Here is a 21,297-nt window from a genome sequence, read left to right as displayed (position 1 = left end):
TGTGTTTAAAATATTTTCGTCAGACTTATAAAACTAATAAAACAAAATATTTGAATGTTATGGAATCTATTGTGATGAGAATTCCATCATATTTCCAAAAAAGATATGAGAACTTCATTATTCTCTGTAAAATTCAAATATTTGGAATCTTCATGGCAGTGGCCGGAAAAAAAATTCCAATGGCCATACTGTGGGTGATATAGTTACTGTAGTGCATATGTTTACATCTATTTCTCAGCATTAGACTTCTTCTCCTTCTTCTTCTTCTTCTTCTTCTTCTTCTTCTTCTTCTTCTTCTTCTTCTTCTTCTTCTTCTTCTTCTTCTTCTTCTTCTTCTCTTCTTCTTCTTCTTCTTCTTCTTCTCTTGCTTCTTCTTCTCTTCTTCTTCTTCTCATTTTATTGTAGGCTAATTTTCTTCTTCTCCTCCCTATTGTTGCTCTTGTAGGCATTTTGCATTTCTGATTTTTGATGCTTTTTAATCTTGAAAGTTCTTTGACGGCCACCAAGTCCATCCAATTTTTCGATCAATATAAATTAAGTTTCAAATTCACAAAATGGATGAGCATCTGAAGCAAAGTAAACGATAAACCATATTCAAAATGTCAACGAAGGAAAAGTGATAGAACGACTGTAACACTAACCCATTTTTTAATTGATATTTGATTATTGTGAATTCACACTAACCTATTGTTTGATCAATATTGAATTAAAAATTCACAAAATCAATGAGGATCTGAAGTAAAGGAAACGATAAACCATTTAATGTCAACGATAGAAAAGTGATAGAACTATTGTAGCCTCCCAGTTTTTAACACTAACCCATTTTTTTAATCGATATTTGATTATTGTAAATTCACACTATCCTATTGTTTGATCAATATTAGATTGAAAATTCACAAAATCAATGATGATCTGAAGCAAAGGATATGATAGACCATATAATGTCAACGAAGGAAAAAGTGATAGAACGACTGATGTCTTCCACTTTCCAAGACTAACCCATTTTCCGATCAATTTGAATAAAATAAAATTTCAAATTCAAGAAATCGATGATGATTAGAAGAAAATGATACGATAAAACATATATAATGTCAACGAATGAAGAAGCGATAGAACGAGTAGAATAGAACGGTGAAGAGGGAGAGATCAAATAAGTTCTCGGAAATGGAAGAGAGTTGAATGCAGGATTATTTGAAAGCATCTGCGCCCGTTTAGTTTTCAATAAGCATGGAATTGCAGCTTTCAATGCGTATTCACTATTCAGTCCCATACTAATATTCAATACTTTGACGCTACTTTATAATCCATTCAAACGTTTCCATCCCTTTCATCTCCCAGTAAAGCGACCGTATTTGGGGTACCGTTGATTTCTATACCAGATATATATTCAGAAAATAGTAATAATTTAGCTCCTTTCAACTACTTCCTCTGAATCTTATTCACAATATTATTCATAGATATTTTTTGTATTATTTTATTTTATACCATAATCCTTCATACATTATCTCCTGTTTCCCTTAATATATTATGAATTTTTTTCACACACTGCTTTTCATACTCCTCGTCTTTCTTCTCGTATCTCAATTTCTCAGTTTTTATTCCTGGCCTATAATTTTTTTCCCCACATCACACATTCTTCTGCTTTTTCTCTTTCAAATCTCACATTTGTATGCTGATTATTATAACAATATTTATTATTATGTAAAAATTGAATTTTATATAAATATAAAGAAAAATGAAAATCTCAGTACCCTTTTTGAAATATTTAATCACATTTTTCAAAGCATAATTTATAAATTATACCTCAAAAAATACACTACCTTCACTTACGTATTCTATCAATTCCACAATGATTTTCTAATACAACCTACAAAACCTAATCACGATCCTAAACAAAAGACTTCTCGATCTCGTTTGTGATTCAAATTTCGACCGCTAGGAAGCAAGACACACACACACACACATAGACATAATTAAGGATGGCCGCCATTTTGAAAACTGGAAGCGGTATTGTGCTGAGAGATATTTGGGCAATACGCCCATAACGCTATTAATAATACACCCTGTATGGAGCAGTAAGGCAGCACAATAGACTCATCTACATATTATTAGAAACGGGCTCGAGACCCTCAGCCGCTTGGCAAATCACAGGGAAAGTTTTATCAAACTGGTGAAATTTCCGATTATTCCGAATATCGTTCCCGAATAGGCACAGCAGCCTATACGGGAAGTATGGACATTAGGGTTTCAGAATAATTTGAGGTGATTATATTGCTGATATAGGTTTCAAATTTATAGGATGATTGGTATTGATTTTATAGTAAGGTCTACGTTAATTCCAATTCAAATTCAAATTTATTTTGTTTATAAAAACAATTACAATTTTAAAGAAAATAGTATGCATCACAGAAAATATAATCAGAAAACTTTTTAATAAACAAAAACTTGAATAGAATTAATAATATAACATGAGCTTAGTTTATCAAGAATGTATAAATAGGAAAATATATATAAATGTTTACAATAATACTTATAATTCAAAAATGATTTGACAAATTTTACTGAGCGCAAAAAAATATAAAATTTTCCTCCGCGTTCAGGAGTTGAGATAAGTCTTCATGCAGTATTATAAAGAGTGCCCATGCAGTGTTAAAATCCCAAAACCAGAAAAAATGAAAATGAAATCATTAACAAGAAGAAAAAAATAAAAGATAATAGAAACTGAAAAACAGCAATGAATGATACATCATTAAAGGAGCTACTCATCATTATCCAGACAGCAATCAATCAACCACCCGATACCAACCCTCAATCTCATCAATACAATGAGTTAGCAAAAACCTCCTGAGATTGATTTTGAAACGATGCCTCAGGAATGCTGAATCAATGATGTCTCTATTATAATTTCTCTGTTATAATGGCAGTGTTTGATTAGCAATTGTATTGCTATCCTTGGCTATCATTCAACAAAGCGGAAAGCACTATCTTTTTTTGGCTTTGCTCTGTTGCCAGATCGTCCTCCGACAATGGAAAATTAATAATTAATTAACAAAATATTTCATATTAATCATGAAATTATTGAAAAATATAAATTCTTGCTTATAAAATGTAATTGATTTTTTTAAAGGAGAATGTACCGTTAATATTACATTAATAAACCTGTATCAGCTAACGTCTATAGAAGGCATTGACAAGACAGAGGATCGGCAACGTTTTTCTCCTATCTTTTTATACGGTCATTATAACGTGGACCTCACTATAGATATTTCTGTTTGATTGTAGCAGTCATCATAGCAATAAATAAATAGCAATAAATAAATATGGAGTAATAGCAATAAATATGGAGTAATAAAAAATATACTATGGGAACATTACATGGGATGACTGAAAGTATCAAATTCGGATTTAGGGCTACGTTTGATATCCACTATCATTGATTAGCTTCCGGGTAAATTCAATTCATAGTTCCTCTCCATTTATTCATACATTATGACCATTTTCAAAAGTCTTGTGGCAAAGGAATGATTGAATATAACATTATCCACGATAATACATGTCATTATGTATTATTAGTAAAGTAATACACATCGTTCAGAAATACGTCGATGGTGAGGTCCACGTTATAACAGCAGTGTACGATTGACAATACTGTTGCTGTCCTTTTCTATCATACAACAAAACAGATAGCGCTATCTCTCTCTTGCTTTGCGATATTGACAGTTTGCCAGAATATTTCATTTTTACTTTTGACAGTGACTGTACAAACAATTCTCAGCTGCCATTTTTTTCTTTATTCTATCAAAACACTTTAGTACAAAGGTCGTATAATTCATTAAAAATGTATTCTTTTAACAATTAAATAATTTTTAGACATTACTCTATGAGAAACACAAATTAAAATTCCTGAAATGACATTTTAAAAGTTGATAACTAACCATCCTAGACTTCATCCATGCTTCTGTTAGCCTACACGTATCGGTTAGACCTACTCGTACCGGTATAAATAATATTGATATTGTAAAGGTTATATAAGAATTATTTACATTGAAATTACTTATTTTGAATGGGATTTACATTTTTCTGTTATCAAAAGGAATTGGAATAGAATACCTACCAAATAACTTAATTTCTAATGTTTTGAAATTCAGATTGGTGTAGCACAGCTTTTTAAATTAGCCGCCATTTGTGGTTTCTATTAAAATAAAAGTCTGATCTCAGTTATGAAAGCAAATTTTCTAATCAAATTATGAAAAAATGTTTTCTTAATTGAATTGACATGGAATTGATTATTTTATCAAGGAATTGATAATTATTATCGGATCAAATTCAATGGGATGAATTTAGTAACAGCTGTGTACACTCAGTGGCAAAATGGAGAGACTTGGCAACGTTTTTCTCCTATCTTTCTCCACTGTAATTATAACGTGGACCTCACTATAGTAGCCTACATGTCTAAATGATTCTTCAAAGCACAATTTATAAATTATCTCAAAAAATACACTATATTCTAACGTATATTCTATCAATTCCACAATGATTTTCTAACACAACCTACAAAACCTCATCACGATCCTAAACAAAAGACTTCTCGATCTCGTTTGTGATTCAAATTTCGACCGCTAGGAAGCAAGACACACACACACACACACACACAGACATAATTAAGGATGGCCGCCATTTTGAAAACTGGAAGCGGTATTGTGCTGAGAGATATTTGGGCAATACGCCCATAACGCTATTAATAATACACCCTGTATGGAGCAGTAAGGCAGCACAATAGACTCATCTACATATTAGAAACGGGATCGAGACCCTCAGTCGCTTGGCAAATCACAGGGAAAGTTTTATTAAACTGGCAAAATTTTCGATTATTCGGAATATCGTTCCCGAATAGGCACAGCAGCCTATACGGGAAGTATAGACATTAGGGTTTCAGAATAATTTGAGGTAATTATATTGCTGATATAGGTTTCAAATTAAAATTTATGAGATGATTGTATTGGTTTTATAGTAAGGTCTACGTTAATTCCAATTCAAATTCAAATTTATTTTCTTTATAAAAACAATTACAATTTTAAAGAAAATAGGATACATCACAGAAAATATAGTCAGAAAACTTTTTAATAAACAAAAATTTGAATAGAATTAATCATATAACATGAGCTTAGTTTATCATAAATGTATAAATAGGAAAAATATATAAATGTTCATACAATAATACTTATAATTTAAAAAATGATTTGACAAATTTTACTGAGCGCAAAAAAATATAAAATTTTTAAATATAAAAGATAAGTCTTCATGCAGTATTATAAAGAGTGCCCATGCAGTGTTAAAATCCCAAAACCACAAAAAATGAAAATGAAATCATTATCAAGAAGAAAAAGATAAAAGATAATAGAAACTGAAAAACAGCAATGAATTATACATCATTAAAGGAGCTACTCATCATTATCCAGACAGCAATCAATCAACCACCCGATACCAACCCTCAATCTCATAAATACAATGAGTTAGCAAAAACCTCCTAAGATTGATTTTGAAACGATGTCTCAGGAATGCTGGGTACATGATGTCTATTATAATTTCTCTGTTATAATGGCAGTGTTTGATTAGCAATATGTATTGCTATCATTCAACAAAGCGGAAAGCTCTATCTCTTTTTGGCTTTGCTCTGTTGCCAGATCGTCCTTCAACAATGTAGAATTAAAAAAATATTTCTTCTCAATTATGAAATTATTGAAAATATAAATTCTTGCTTATAAAATGTAATTGATTTTTTTAAACGAGAATGTACCGTTAATATCACATTAATAAACCTGTATCAGCTAACGTCTATGGAAGGCATTGACAAGACAGAGGATCGGCAACGTTTTTCTCCTATCTTTTTCTACGGTCATTATAACGTGGAGCTCACTCTAGCTATTTCTGTTTGATTGTAGCAGTCATCATAGCAATAAATAAATATGGAGTAATAGCAATAAATATGGAGTAATAAATAATATACGAGTGATTTTCGGTAGCTGTAAAAATTCATCAGCCGAAATCACACTGTATGAAACGTGGATAACAACTGGTCACTAGTTTTTAATAACTGCAAAAACTATGTAACCAGGTTATAAAAAATAGAGGTTCCGAGTTCGGTAATAAGAATGGCTATTCTATCATTTGTTTTTTTGTTCTCCATTGTATGGAACTCTTAAACAAGTTGCAATGAATGAAATAAAATTCAGCAAGGGGTATTGTGTGAGTATTATCGCTCCAAATTATTTATCTGAGGTGCACCTCATTATAATTATACTTATAATTTAACCTGAAACAGCTCAGCTTTGTGAAATAAATATTTATTAATGACAGCAGGTGTCATTAGTCGTGCTCCGCAAAAGCCCATTTTAAAACTTGACAAACAGAAAAATGGGCCTAAATAAAAATGTGCTTAGAACCACGGTATATAGAAGAAGAATTTTTTGTGTTTTTACTTTCCTTGCCCTACTACCATAGGTAAGGAAAGTATTGCTTTCAAAAAAAATTAAGGTACCCCAATTCAAGTTTTCTATACGTTTCAAGGTCCCCTGAGTCCAAAAACATGATTTTTGGGTATTGGTCTGTGTGTGTGTATGTGTGTATGTGTGTGTGTGTGTATGTCGTGAACACGAGAAACTCCATTCCTAATTAACCGATCGACTTGAATTTAAAACTTTAGTCCCTTCACCATGAGGACCCGACAATAAGAAATTCAATAAAATTCAATTCAGATGGCGGAAAAAATGCGGATAATTACTAAAAACCCAGTTTTTCACGTTTTTCTCGAAAATGGCTCTAACGATTTTCTTCAAATTATATCATGGATAGCTATTTATAAGCCCTATCAAATAGCATAAGTATTTCTTCATTTCTGGGGAGTAAATTTAGGAGCTCCGTAATGTTCTTGAGAAAAAGGCGGGAAATGACTAAAAACCATTTTTTTCACGGTTTTCTCGAAAACGGCTCCAACGATTTTCTTCAAATTATACCATGGATAGCTATTCATAAGCACTATCAACTGGCATGAGTCTCATTTCTGGGAAAATTCCATGAGCTCCGTAATATTCTTGAGAAAAATGGCAGATAATGACCAAAAACCAGGTTTTTTTTTCACGGTTTTCTCGAAAACGGCTCTAACGATTTTCTTCAAATTCAACCATGGGTAGCTATTCTTAAGTCCTATCAAATGACATGAGTTTTTTCCTGGAAAATTGCAGGAATTCCGTAATATTCTTGAGAAAAATGGCGGATAATACTAAAAAACCATGTTTTTTCACGATTTTTTCAAAATAACTTGACCGATTTTTTTCAAATTCATACTCTGTATAGTTATTTATCAGCTCTATTAACTGGCATGGAGTCTCCTTCTGGGAAACTAATGGGGGGCCACCCCATCCTTGAGAAATGGACTTTGTAACCTCCTTCTCGTGCATGAGGTAGGTAGGTAGAGCAGTTCATAAAAAGAACACATAGTCGAGATATTCATCTGTAGAACAGCTGCTTTGACGACTTTGAAAAATGACGACTAAAAAAATCATTGAATTTCACAATTTACACAAAGGAAAAGTACTCTGAAAACAATTATATAACCATATACAAAAGTCTGATCGTAGTTTCGAATATGAGCAAGGAAAGTTGTGTGAGTGTACCACACCAGATTTTTTCATCTAAATAACGTGCCTATAACCAATTAAGAATCTACATGCAAAATTTTAGTTCAGACGTGATGATGCGTCAAACATAATTTTTCTATTCCGTACGTGTAATAAGTCAGTTCTTTCTTTTATCGTATATTGTATGAATATTGAGATAGTGTAGGCTTTAAATGATATTAGGAGCTCCAATGTACTTTTTTTCAAGAAGAATAATCCGAATCATTCCAATGCATCTCTGTAAATGAATCAGATATAATCATTCAATACAAACCACATCTTGTCTTTGATAAATAAACATTCTACTAATTAGATTGAGGACTCAAAATTGATGTAAGGAGCTCCAAATTGTTTTTTTTTCGAAATTAACTTAATCAAATGTATCCCTTCAATTTACTAAGATATAATCTGAATGATCACAATGTATATAACAATATCTTTATAACTAAAATTACTAACTATATTTTTCATACATGTTTTAAAAAAGAATATTATGATCACTCCGACTTATAATATAGTGGGGTATTATTATCAGACAGACAGACAAAAGTTTCTTCATTTAAATAAATTCATTTAACAAAATAAAACATGCTGTGCTCATTCACTGTAATACAAAAAAAAAAACTCAATAACCATTGTGTTACAACATCATCCTAGAACCTAAATTACCGTATATAAATAAAAATAAATTTCAAAGTATCTAAAATGAAATGAAAGTGTTGATTTGAATTCTAAATGCAAGTACATAAATCTTAATGTGGCTTGAGTTTCAAGGAAAACGATGAAAAACATAAATTTAAGGAAATGAGCACAATGAATAATACGAAAATGGTCCTCATGGGCTAGATGCCTGCATTAGTTTATTATTAGCAACTATTGTATGTATATTAAATATAATAGTTTTTATCTTTTTTCTGTATATTGCTACTTTTATAGAAATAGAAAGAAAAATAAAAATCTTTTAGTACCCTTTTTGAAATATTCAATCACAACATGTTTCGGACATTGTGACTTGTAAATGGCAAGTCAAGTGACTTGTAAATGGCAAGTCAAGTGACTTGTAAATGGCAAGTCAAGTGACTTGTAAATGGCAAGTCAAGTGGCTTGTAAAATAATGGCAAGTCAAGTGACTTGTAAATGGCAAGTCAATTTACTTGAAAATGGCATCAATGTCCGAAACATGTTGTGATTAAATATTTCAAAAAGTGTACCAAGATTTTATTTTTCTTTCTATTTCTATAATAGTTATGTATATGTTTTGTCATTAAACTCCCTTGGTTGCAATTCATCGGCAATCAGAGAAATTATAAAATTATAATTATATTTTTGCAGCAAATGACTGAGGATTACCTAGATCATCCCAATGTATCTCTGTGAATGACTAAGTTATAACCCAAATAGTCCCAACGTATGTTCGCACCAAATGACCAAACTATAACCTAAATTGCGCTATTGGTTGTCTCTCTTGCATGCATTCAATGGGCTAACAAGAGGGGTTATAGTATGAGGTAAAGGGTACAGGGTTCCAGTCCCTCATCACAGGCGGAATATTGCCACAATAAACGTCACCCAGATAAAGATGCGTCCAATACGGAATAACTGATAAAGCCGGCCGCAAAGATAACAGAACACCGTTTGATAGCTCTTTGACCCTCCGGATTATGCGCTCAGTTAACCCTGCCTGACTCAACCACGCGATAATTCAAAGAGATCATCCATCATTTATTCAGCTCCCTCTCGAACACTCTCTCTTTCTCTTTCTCTCTCCTCCGCTTTGTAACCCACCGGAATCTATTCTTCTTTGTTCTATAGTGCCTCTCCACAAACTATTGCGAACTATCCTATTTTTATTGTTCCTCTAATTTTGATTCCATCTTCATCCTATTCATCTTCATATTCATGTTCCTTTCATCTCTTGTTCTCTTTTCCTCCTCTTCACACCTCACAGGGACCTATTCCTCTATGTTCTATATCGCCCCTCTTCAAAGTATTTCAAACTATCCCCTTCTCTCTATGTCATTGCTTTCTATCTGTCTTTCTCTCTTTCCTTCCTTTCATACATCACTGAGACCTCTTCCTCTTTGTTCTTTTACACAAACCATTGCAAACTATTTCCTTTTCGATTCATCTCCTAATTTTTTTCTCACTCATTCTCCTCTTCGTCCTCTTTATCTCCATATTCATGCTCATTTCTTTCTATTTCTCTTCCCTCCCTTCACATCCCACTGGAACCTCTTCCTCTTCGTTCTCCCCTGCCTGTCTCTCCACAAACTATTGCAAACTATCCTCTTTTTAATTCATCCTCTATTTCTCCATATAATCATCCTCCTCTTCGTCCTTTTTATCTTCATACTCATGACCATTGCTTAATATCTCCTTCTATCTCTTCCCTCCGCTTTAAACATCACTCGAGACTCTTCCTCTTTGTTCTCTTCAGCCTCTCCACAAATTATTGCAAACTATTTTTGATTCATCCTCTTATCTTCTTTGTACTCATTCTCTTCTTCATCCCCTTTATCTCCATATCCATGATCATTCCTCTTCATCTCGTTTTCTCTCTTCCCTTCTCCCATTTACACCTCACTCACAACCTCTTCCTCTATTTTCTATACCACCTCTCCACAAACTATTGGAAACTATCCTCTTTTCGATTCATCCTCTTATCTGTAACATACTCTTTCTTATTTTCATGCTGTTCATCTCCATACGAGTACTAACTTACATCTCCTTACGACTCTCTCACTCTTTCCTGCTCCACTTATTAGAACCCCTTACTCTGAGCTCTCCTCATTCTACTTCTCCTGCCCTATAATAAAATTATTGCACTACTCTAATTATTAATTATATAGTTATTTCCTCTAATTTCTCATTTTTTTCTCCCTTCTCAGCCTCATAAAATTCATTTTTTTTTTAAATTTTTATTCATTTGCACCGTTTTCAAACTATTACACTTCTTTCTTATCCATCCAATAATCTAGTAACTTTTCATTCTCTTCCACCTCCTACCTTTACCTCCTACCTTACCTCCCCACTAACTCTCTACCTACCTTTTGGTAGAGAGTTAGTGGGGAGGATATTTTTAATATTCTTTCCGAAGAATGGACATTGATATGTCCAAAGCTCCGCCAATTTATGTAGATGCATAACAATATAATTATCTATATTTATTATATTACAAATTACTTTTTCATATCATATACAGTTCAATAATTATTTTCTTAGTCTATATTATGTAAATTCATCTATAATTTTGCTGTATTGTAAGCTATTGTATATAAGCGTATAAGCCAGTATATATTGTAATCTACATAAAGTACTCAATCAATCAATCAATCAATCAACCTCTTCAATTATCACCTTCATCTTCCAGTTCCTATCATTTTCATGCTAAACTTCCTCCGTGTCTATGCACTCGTTCTTCTGTCTCTCTTCCTCATTTGATCACTTCTATTATTTCATCATTGAATACTTCTATCCATCCAGTAAATCTTACCAAAACCTAATGATCGTTCTACACCTTCACACCCTCCTTTTTCTCTTGCTTCCTCAACTTCTTTTTCTGCTCCCACAGTTCTTTCTCAATCATTTTAATACTTCTTTCTATAATTTTTTTTCACATGTTTTACTTCATTTGCTTGATAATCGTCTACTTATCACCAACCAATGTCATCTACTCAAATCTTGAAATTGTAACATATTTTTCAATAATTCACAACCTCATCTTTTCAATTTGCGTCTGAATCCTGAACATATAATTTTCTTATTCGCTCTTATACTCGGAATTCCCCACATTCTTCTCAATCTTCTACTCACTAATGGTTCTATTGCTTCTCCTCCTATGTCTCCATATCTATTTTTTCATCATTTCTCCTCCTTCTCTGTTCTCTCGAAAATCTACGCTACATTGTTCTTCTCCATATCTCTTTTTTCATCATTTCTCCTCCTTCTCTGTTCTCTCGAAAATCTACGCTACATTGTTCTTCTCCATCTCATCCTCCTCTTCCTACTCCTCCTCGTCCTCCACCTTATCATCATCATTCTACTCCTCCTCCTCGTCGTCCTGCTCCTCCTCCTCCTCGTCCTCGTCCTCCCCCTCCTCCTCGTCCTCCTTCTCCTCCTCTTACTCCTCCTCCTCCTCCTCCTCCTCTTTCTCTTTCTCCTTCCTTTCATCCTACTTCTCCTCTTCCTCCACCACCCGTCCACCTCATCGCGACCCTAGCAACCATAACAATTTGTAATCTGCAATCTACAGCCAGCAGTGTTGTCATATCCGTTGTGTTAGGTTGGGTTGGGTTGGGTTAGCTTCAGCATTCAGCTATTGCAGCTGCAAACATAAATGCCAGAGGCATGATAACCTTCCATTAAGGCCCAACCGACAGGCTTTCACACAATCGTAACGCTCTGTGTGTGATGTACCATATAACTGTTTGAGTATTAAAATCCTGCGGATATTGTTGATAGGCCTATCCAATGTGACAGGTCTGATTCGAATGCGCGTGTTTGAAATATGCGGTGCGGCATTTCTGTTGTTTATTATCTTTCTATTTGTGTGTATCTTTCTCTTATCACAACTCTCTATTCTTATCGTTTGTTACTGGTTCTGTTTCCATTTAACGTCTCTCTCTCTCTCTTTTGGTAGAGAGTTAGTGAGGAGGATATTTTTAATACTCTTTACGAAGAATGGACATTGATATGTCCAAAGCTCCGCCAATTTATGTAGATGCATAACAATATAATTATCTATAGTTATTATATTACAAATTGCTTTTTCATATCATATACAGTTCAATAATTATTTTCTTAGTCTATATTATGTAAATTCATCTGTATTTTAAGCTATTGTATATAAGTGTATAAGCCAGTATATATTGTAATCTACATGAATAAAGTACTCAATCAGTCAATCAATCTCTCTGTTTCATTTGTTTATATTATCTGTTTCCATTTCTGAATCCATTCAACGATTCTCTGTCTTTTTCATTTGTTTTAATCAATGTTTGTTTCACTTCTCTTAATACATTCAATATCTCGTGATCTCTCATGTTTTACTCATATCTATTCTCTCTCTTTGATAGAGAGTTAGTGGGAAGAATACTTTTAATATTCTTTCCGAAGAATGGACATTAATATGTCCAAAGCTCCGCCAATTTATGTAGATGCATAACAATATAATTATCTATAGTTATTATATTACAAATTGCTTTTTTATATCATGTACAGTTCAATAATTATTTTCTTAGTCTATAGTATGTAAATTCATCTATAATTTTGCTGTATTGTAAGCTATTGTATGTAAGTGTATATGCCAGTATATATTGTAATCTACATAAATAAAGTACTCGATAAATCAATCTCCCGGTCGTGTGTTGATGAGAAGGATATCATCTTATATCCTTCTTTAAGAACCGACAATTATTTGTTGAAACACCGCCGATTTATGAAGTTACATTACACTTTATATTATCGTTATTCTGATTGCATAATGAAGATTAATTCTCATTGATTAATTGTCTGCACTTTGTAAAATTCGTTGGATAATTAGCATTACCGTCATTTTATGTGAATTATTGTATAAGCCAGTGAATATTGTAACATACATAAATAAATAAATCTAATCTAATCTCTTTCTTTCCTTCTCCTGATATCACACTGTTTCTTTCACTCTCTCTTCAACTCTCTGTCTCTCTATCCCTCTTCTCCTCTTCATCACACCCTCTCTTTAACACTCTTCTCTTCATCACTCCTTTTCTCTCTCGATAACTCTCAGTTTGTCTCTCTTCCGTTATTTCTGACTTTCTTTCTCTCCTCTCTTTTTCTCTCTATCGCTCTTTCTCTTTCACTCCTCCGCTTCGTACGTTGATGCAAATTCGATGATTAACCAACTTGACTGGCAGAAAGTTAGCTGTCGAAACACACACTCACACACACATCAACACACACACACACACACACACACACATCAACACACACACACACACACACATCAACACACACACACACACATGCTGCTTTGCTCTGAACGTCTAACTCGCCAAATTCAGTTGGTGGAAATTTATAATTCAATATTATTCTATAATATGAGATGCCCTGCCTCCAATAAACAATGCGAGGCGTATATGCACATCACAACTTAGCTGCCACAACACAACTCTAGAATGGATTTCAAGTCACGGGAGTGGCTTACAGAATTTTGAAGTTGAATCTTCAGTTAAGTTGAGGTTTCCTTTGAAGTAAACTCTTCTGTCTAACTCTGACTTGTGGAGTTTCAACTTCACTGTCCTAGTTTTCAGTTTATCCTGTTTTTGAAAGGTGTGACCTCTTTTTCATACACATTCGATTATATCATTCATCATTAATTTCTGACCAGCTGGCTATAAATATTATGAGATTGTATTTAACCATGAAACTGTCCATTATTGATCCATCAATTTCATTGACCGAGCGAAGTGAGGTCTAAGATCCAAGTCGACGGTTTGGCATTTCTCTTAATGTTCATTTATGTTGCGCATTTACGGCGGAACGCGGTAATAGATTTTCATGAAATTTGATAGGTATGTTCCTTTTTAAATTGCGCGTCGACGTATACATACGGTTTTTTGAAATTTCGCATTTCAAGGATAATATAAAAGGAATAAGGAGCCTTCCTCATACGCCAATATTACCGTAAAAATCAGACTATAGAATTATTCATCATAAATCAGCTGTCTAGTGACTATAATACTACCCGTTCAAAAACACCGAACATCTCGAAAATGTATCTTCCATCAACGTTAGTAGAGACAGTTGTCTACTAACTTTGTCTTTCCATAAGCTGAGGTCATGATTCTAGTTTAGAGTTTGGAGTTATTGATAGAAAACTTTTTTTACATTTTTCTTTTTTAATCTGATGATCAAAATTGCAACAAATATTATTGAAAATAATTTAATTTCTAAAATCATGAAAAGTGAGAAATGGAGTTTGTAGGAAATCAGCATTATGGTGGTTTATTTTGTTAATTTCAACACACTGGTTTTTCGCCAACACAACACAGAATGTTCTCTGATGGGTTGATTGGATTGGCGTATTGACGGCAGCCAGACCTGATAACAGCGCTCACTCTCACATTCCGGGACGACACGTCACGGTACGATAGGTGCGATTGAGATAAGACAAGAAACTATCTGTTGGTATATAACCATGAAACTCACCACTATTGATCTATCAATATTTGATATGAATAGTTTCATATAAATTCTTAGCTTCATTTAGCTCCAATTCTTAGGATCCCGCATAAATTATTGTTAGTTACAGAACCGACAACGGATACAAAAATGTTAAACTCGAGGACCTATTCTTTTAGATCACGATAAGACAAGAAACAATACAACGAGCTGTTCATTACATCGTATTCAAGGATCTATTTTCTAAAGAAGAAGAAGATGATGAAGATGAAGAAGAAGAAGAAAAAAAAGAAGAAGGATAAAGGAAAAATGAAAACTGTGAAGTTTGCCACATCTGCTAGAGTTGAACTATCAAATTCACTGATATTCAGTAAAGTCTCATTGAGTGAGTATTCACATCTGTACACTTATCTCAATAGCCTTGCAAAATATGATCTCTAGAGATGTATTGCAACATTCATCTGTCAAGATAGAAAAGATGCAGTCTACAATAAATCAATCATATTGCATATCTTCTCCTATAACATCATGCTCGCAAATAAGATGAAACGTGGAACGTAGATGTCTATTCAATTTCAGTTCTGTGAATTCTCGTGATAGGATAGAATCCATAATCCTGAGTAGAAGTATAGAGACACTTATTCTCAACACTGGTAGGAAATTTGTAAGTGATAGCATAGAAAATGTTGAAAAAATGATGAATATCCAGGTGTCAATAGTTATCCTAAAGCGAAATGGCACTCACTCACTCACTGACTGACTGACTGACTGACTGACTGACTGACTGACTCACTCACTCACTCGCAGAACTAAAAATCTACCGAACCAAAAACGTTCAAATTTGGTAGGTATGTTAAGTTGATCCTTTAGAGGCGCACTAAGTGAAATCTTTGGCGATATTTTAACTCTAAGGGTGGTTTTTAAGGGTTTAAAGTTCGTCTTTTAGCATGTATATTCTTCTTATTCCAATATCTTAAAATTATAATTGAAATGTCCATACCATATGTTAATATAGAACTATAATCTAGAGAGAGTACCTCTTCGAAACAGTTGTTCTGGTAACTAAATTAAAAATTTTGTAAGGTTGAGATGACTTTGTTAGGTTGGCACCAAGTTGAAGATTGAAATGCATTTATCCAGGACCTCCTGAATACAAATTTATCCAATTAGCCGAAATTAGCGTTTTCTCAGCTTTTCTGCGTTTCCTCACCTTTCTCAATAATTGATGGAGATATATTAAAAAAATTCAGTACACAGGTTTAGCTGAGGTGGAAGAATTTTGTTAGCCAAAGATACGTCGATATAGTAACAAGTGTTTCTAGAGATCAAATTGACATAATACGTTCAAATTCGGTACAGAGGTTCCGCTGAGATCTACATGCAGGCGAGCGAAGCGAGCCCGCTGATTTCATTTTCGGACGATCTAGTCGGGGGTCCAGGGGGCGGAGCCCCCTGGCTAGACGGATATGGCGAGCGAAGCGAGCCTGACGGCTAGTAGTTTTTTAATTTCATTCATAGAGATAATAGTTGAAATCAACATTTGTATTCGTGGGGAGAATGGGCAGAAGAAGACTAATAATGAGGTGAATAAAGATGAAGAGTGAGAGAAAGAACAGTAGGAAGAGGAAGGAGGAAGGTGGAAGAAGAGGTGGAAGAGAAGATGGAAGAGTAGGAGAGAGGAGTAGGATGAGAAGAAGGAGGATTAGAAGGAGGAAACTCAACTGGTCCAATTTGATGCAATTATTTCACAGATTGACAATAAATATGATTGAGAATATCAGAAGAAGGAGCAGAATAGGTCATAGGACAAGACCGTGTCTGGTTCCAATTTGAAAATCACAAGGAAAACAATATTCCACCCTTCTCAATAATATTTCAGTTCAAAATGAATTTAATACTCCATTTATATAGAATTATCCGAAATCTAAATAAAGAGCAGTAGAACAATAATTAAATTATCGTTACCTTTGACAGTTTTATAGCATTTCTTATTACTCAATTAACTCTATATTATCACTCGAGCTTGAAGAAGTATGAAGTATGTAATGTATTTTCTTGACACAATTCCTTTTTACTTTCCTTGCCCTATTACCATAGGTAAGGGAAGTATTGCTTTCCAAAATAATTTAAGATACCCAAATTTCATTATTTCTATACGTTTCATTACTTTCCTCGCCCTATTACCATAGGTAAAGAAAGTATTGGTACCATAATTTTCATGTTTTCTATACGTTTCAAGGTCCCCTGAGTCCAAAAACATGATTTTTGGGTGTTGGTCTGTGTGTGTGGGTGTGTCTGTGAACACGATAACTCCATTCCTAATTAATCGATTGACTTGAAATTTTAAACTTAAGGTCCTTATACCATGAGGATCCGACAATAAGAAATTCAATTCAAAATGGCGGATAATAGCTAAAAAACCATGTTTTTCATGGTTTTCTCGAAAACGGCTCTAACGATTTTCTTCAAATTTGAGTTATACCCTAGATAGCTATTTATAAGCCCTATCAACTGACATGAGTCTCATTTCTGGGAAAATTGCAGGAGCTCCGTAATATTCCTGAGAAGAATGAATTTTGTTAAATTTATATCACGATTTTTTCAAAAATTACCTGACAGATTTCTTTCAAATTCATACCCTGTATAGTTATATATCAACTCCATTAACTGGAATGAGTATCCTCTCTGAGAAATTAACAGGGGGTCCACCCCATCCTTGAGAAATTTACTTTGTAACCTCCTTCTCGTGCATGAGGTAGGTAGGTAGAGCAGTTTATTCAAAAGAACACATGTCGATATTTTATTTGTAGAACAGCTGTTTTGACAACTTTCAAAAAATCCTCAAATTTCATAACTCAAACAAAGGAAAATGTACTCTGAACACAATCACAATAGTATAATCGTAGTTTTTATTATTTAGCCGACAATCGGCATAATGTTATTCCCTAAATTATTTTAGTTAATGAGGCTTATAGATCAATGAGCAAGGAAAGTTGTGTGAGTGTACCACACCAGATTTTTTTCACTCAATACTGTTGTCTACTCGCATCAAGTTTCCACTAGACTGAAAAAACAAGATTATTGATATAGGGGATGCCGTTCACAGGAATAGGGGAAAATAAAACAATATCTATTCCACTCTATGGTGAGAAGCAATAAAATAAATTTAATTCAGAATATCAACAATTAGAGAATATCGAATATTTATCGTTTCGAGGTTCAGATTTATCCTCAATTAACATAATTCCAGTAATTTCATCTAGGAAATTTCTTAGTCTGTTCATAATTCGGTTGATGAACAATTTTCTGGTCGTGATTGTGTTGATAAATAATCACTCTCTGATAACGAACTGAGTTTAACAACAAAATGTTTTCCTCCGTATCTTCATTTCAGATTCAATAAATTGTAATTGCACTGAACAAGGAAGTGTTGAACTTGTTTCAAAATTTTGCGAATTGGTGTGATGCAGAGATGGATGCAAAACGAATTCCAATGTAATTCTATAATTTTCGATGTGAAATTTTCGGTTGCATAAACAAAATGATTGAGAGTAGCCCCCATCATTGTTCAAATTGAATAACGAATTCCATTGAAAAAATTCCATTCCAAACTCATAAATCCCATGAATAACAAAATAATAACAAGGTTATTCAGAATGTCAACAGTTTTCCTCAATAACAATTATAGTGAGGTCCACATTATAATGGCAGTGTACAATTGACAATACTGTTGCTGTCCTTTTCTATCATACAACAAAACAGATAGCACTATCTCTCTCTCACTTTGCAATGTTGTCTGCCAGAATATTTTATATTCACTTTTGACAGTGACTGTACAAAACTGACCAAACAATTCTCAGCCGCCATTTTTTTTCTTCATTCTATCAAAATACTTGAGTACACAAGTCGTATAATTGATTTAAAATGTATTTGTGGATTAATGGAATAATTTTTGAACATTACCGTATGAGAAACACAAATTAAAATACCTGAAATGACATTTTAAAAGTTGATAACTAGCCATCGTAGACTTCATCCATGCTTCAATTAGCCTACCCGTATAGGTTAGACCTAATCCTACCAGTATAAATAATATTAAAAAGTTATTTAAGAATTAATCCATTGAAATTACTTATTTTTCAATAGGATTTCTATTTTTCTATTATTTTTAAAAGAAATTGGAGTGGAATATCTACCAAATAACTTAATCTCTGTTGTTTTGAACTTCAGATTGTTGTATCACAGCTTTTCAAATTAGCCGCCATTTCAGGTTTGTATAAAAATAAAATTAATCTGATCTCAGTTATGGAAGCAAATTTTTGAATCAAATTATGAAAAAATATATTTCCTTGATTAATTTGACATTAAATTAATTATTTTATTAAGGAAATGATCATTATTATTGGATTGAATTCAATGGGATGGATTAAGTAACATCTGTGTACAGTCAGTGGCAAAATGGAGAGACTTGGCAACGTTTTTTTCCTATCTTTCTTCACTGCCATTATAACGTGGACCTCACCATAGCATCCTGAGTATCATCTCAGTAGAAGTTTGCAGGGTGAAACGTTATGATCGATTATTGTAGGAATCTTCAACCTGATTATTAAAATAAATTGAATATCCTGGAGATAATAACTGTTATATCAACAAATACTTGTTCCTTTTCAATATTATGTGAGTGCTGATGTTTGTTATCTATCATCAAATAACAATGTGACAATGGTATATTATGAAACAAGAGTCGAAGCTAGAGGAGGATGTCAACACACACAATTTGACAAGTAACAATGACCAATATTTACAACCTAAAACATAATGTTGATCAATGTTTCAAAGGTAGAAGGGTGGAATTCTAGAGATGGCAATATGCTGCTAGTATTACTTGAAATGTTTTGGTAACACAGAGAACAAAGCAAAAACGTTAAGCTTCAACAGAAACTTCAACTGCGCAAGCGCATTAAGATGCATGAATAATTCCGCTTGTACAACATTTTAAGTTTAAACTTGAAAAAAATACAATCCTAGTAGATCCGTTGTGAAAAATTTTAGATTGAAACTACTAGAGAAAAAGCAATCTCAACCTAGAAAATCACAAGATTAGTGTTAAAACTATAGAGAAAAGCAATTGCTCCCACCTTAAAAAGCACATAGATCTTCCGACCCAATTCGGTTACAGAGACGATTGAGGAGCTGAAAGCGATAGAATTGCGGGTCGAACTACCGTTACAAGTCGAAGACCGACTAACGGTTACGGCCAAAGAAAATTACCTGATGAAATTTGGCGCCAATGACCAAAATCAATGTATTGGAGAGAGAGAGAGAAAGAGAGGGAAACTGCTGAAGGGTATGGATCGAAGGGAGAAAAGAAATAGAAGAGTTAGTGAGTTGGAACAGAGGGTTGTACGGAGAATATTGGATAGTGAGAAGGGGAGATTTGAGAGAAGTGATGATGAAGAAGGGGGGACGAAAGGTGAGAGGAAATGGAAATAGATTGATTGATTGATTGATTGAGTACTTTATTTATGTAGATTACAATATATACTGGCTTATACACTTATATACAATAGCTTACAATACAGCAAAATTATAGATGAATTTACAAAATATAAACTAAGAAAATAATAATCGAGCTGTATATGATATGAAGAGAAACAATTTATAATAACTATAGATGAAATAGATAATATTGTTATGCATCTACATAAATTGGCGGAGCTTTGGACATATCAATGTCCATTCTTCGGAAAGAATATTCGAAGTATAAGCCAGTATATATTGTAATCTACATAAATGAAGTACTCAATCAATCAATCCCTTCCATTGAAAATAAGCTAATCCTGGGATGATAAAGGATAAAAAGGGGAACAGACGGGAGAAGAGAATTGATTCAAGCGCTGGTAATTTGAATTAGTCGATATAGGTATTGTGAATAATTGTCATTCATGGAGAATTGCATCATAATTCAGCCTAATCTCAATATTTACGTGGATAGAATAATCTAATCTAATTTCTGAAAAGAGATGGTAAAATAATTTAATACGTGTTAGTAGAGGTAAAAATAAGAAAAAATGTTCTTATCAACATATATCCATAAACGCTTCATTAGCGAGCTATACATGGTAAAAGATTTCGCCCGGAATTCAGTTCCTCTAGTGAAATACACCGATGCTGAATTGTTTGGGGACTAGTTTTTGAAGAACTTATGTTGGATTCATATGGAAAAATATCTGAAAATTGAATAAAAATAGTCTGGAAGCTGTAGTGTGAGTAGTTTTTGAGAAAAAAGTTGAAATATGCAAAAAATCCAAGTAGAAAAACACAGACTTCTACATTTGATGCCCAATAACTTCCTTTAATGACCAGTAAACAAATATTATTTCGCAATAAAAATTGTAGAGAATTTGATTCTGAAAAGAATTATTTAAGCTGTGTGAACTAAATTTAGATGAAAGTTGAA

At 33.3% G+C, this 21,297-nt stretch overlaps 1 protein-coding gene across 1 annotated transcript in view; it reads left to right on the top strand.

Annotated features, from left to right (window-relative positions):
* Positions 1-21,297, top strand: part of LOC111058443 (neuroligin-4, Y-linked-like) — an 850,919-nt gene that overhangs the window by 61,293 nt on the left and 768,329 nt on the right.

The sequence above is a fragment of the Nilaparvata lugens genome, chromosome 13, assembly GCF_014356525.2.
Source record: "Nilaparvata lugens isolate BPH chromosome 13, ASM1435652v1, whole genome shotgun sequence".
Lineage (NCBI taxonomy): Eukaryota > Metazoa > Arthropoda > Insecta > Hemiptera > Delphacidae > Nilaparvata > Nilaparvata lugens.
Note: the sequence above shows the minus strand (reverse complement) of the source record. Positions and strands in the feature narration are given on the sequence as shown.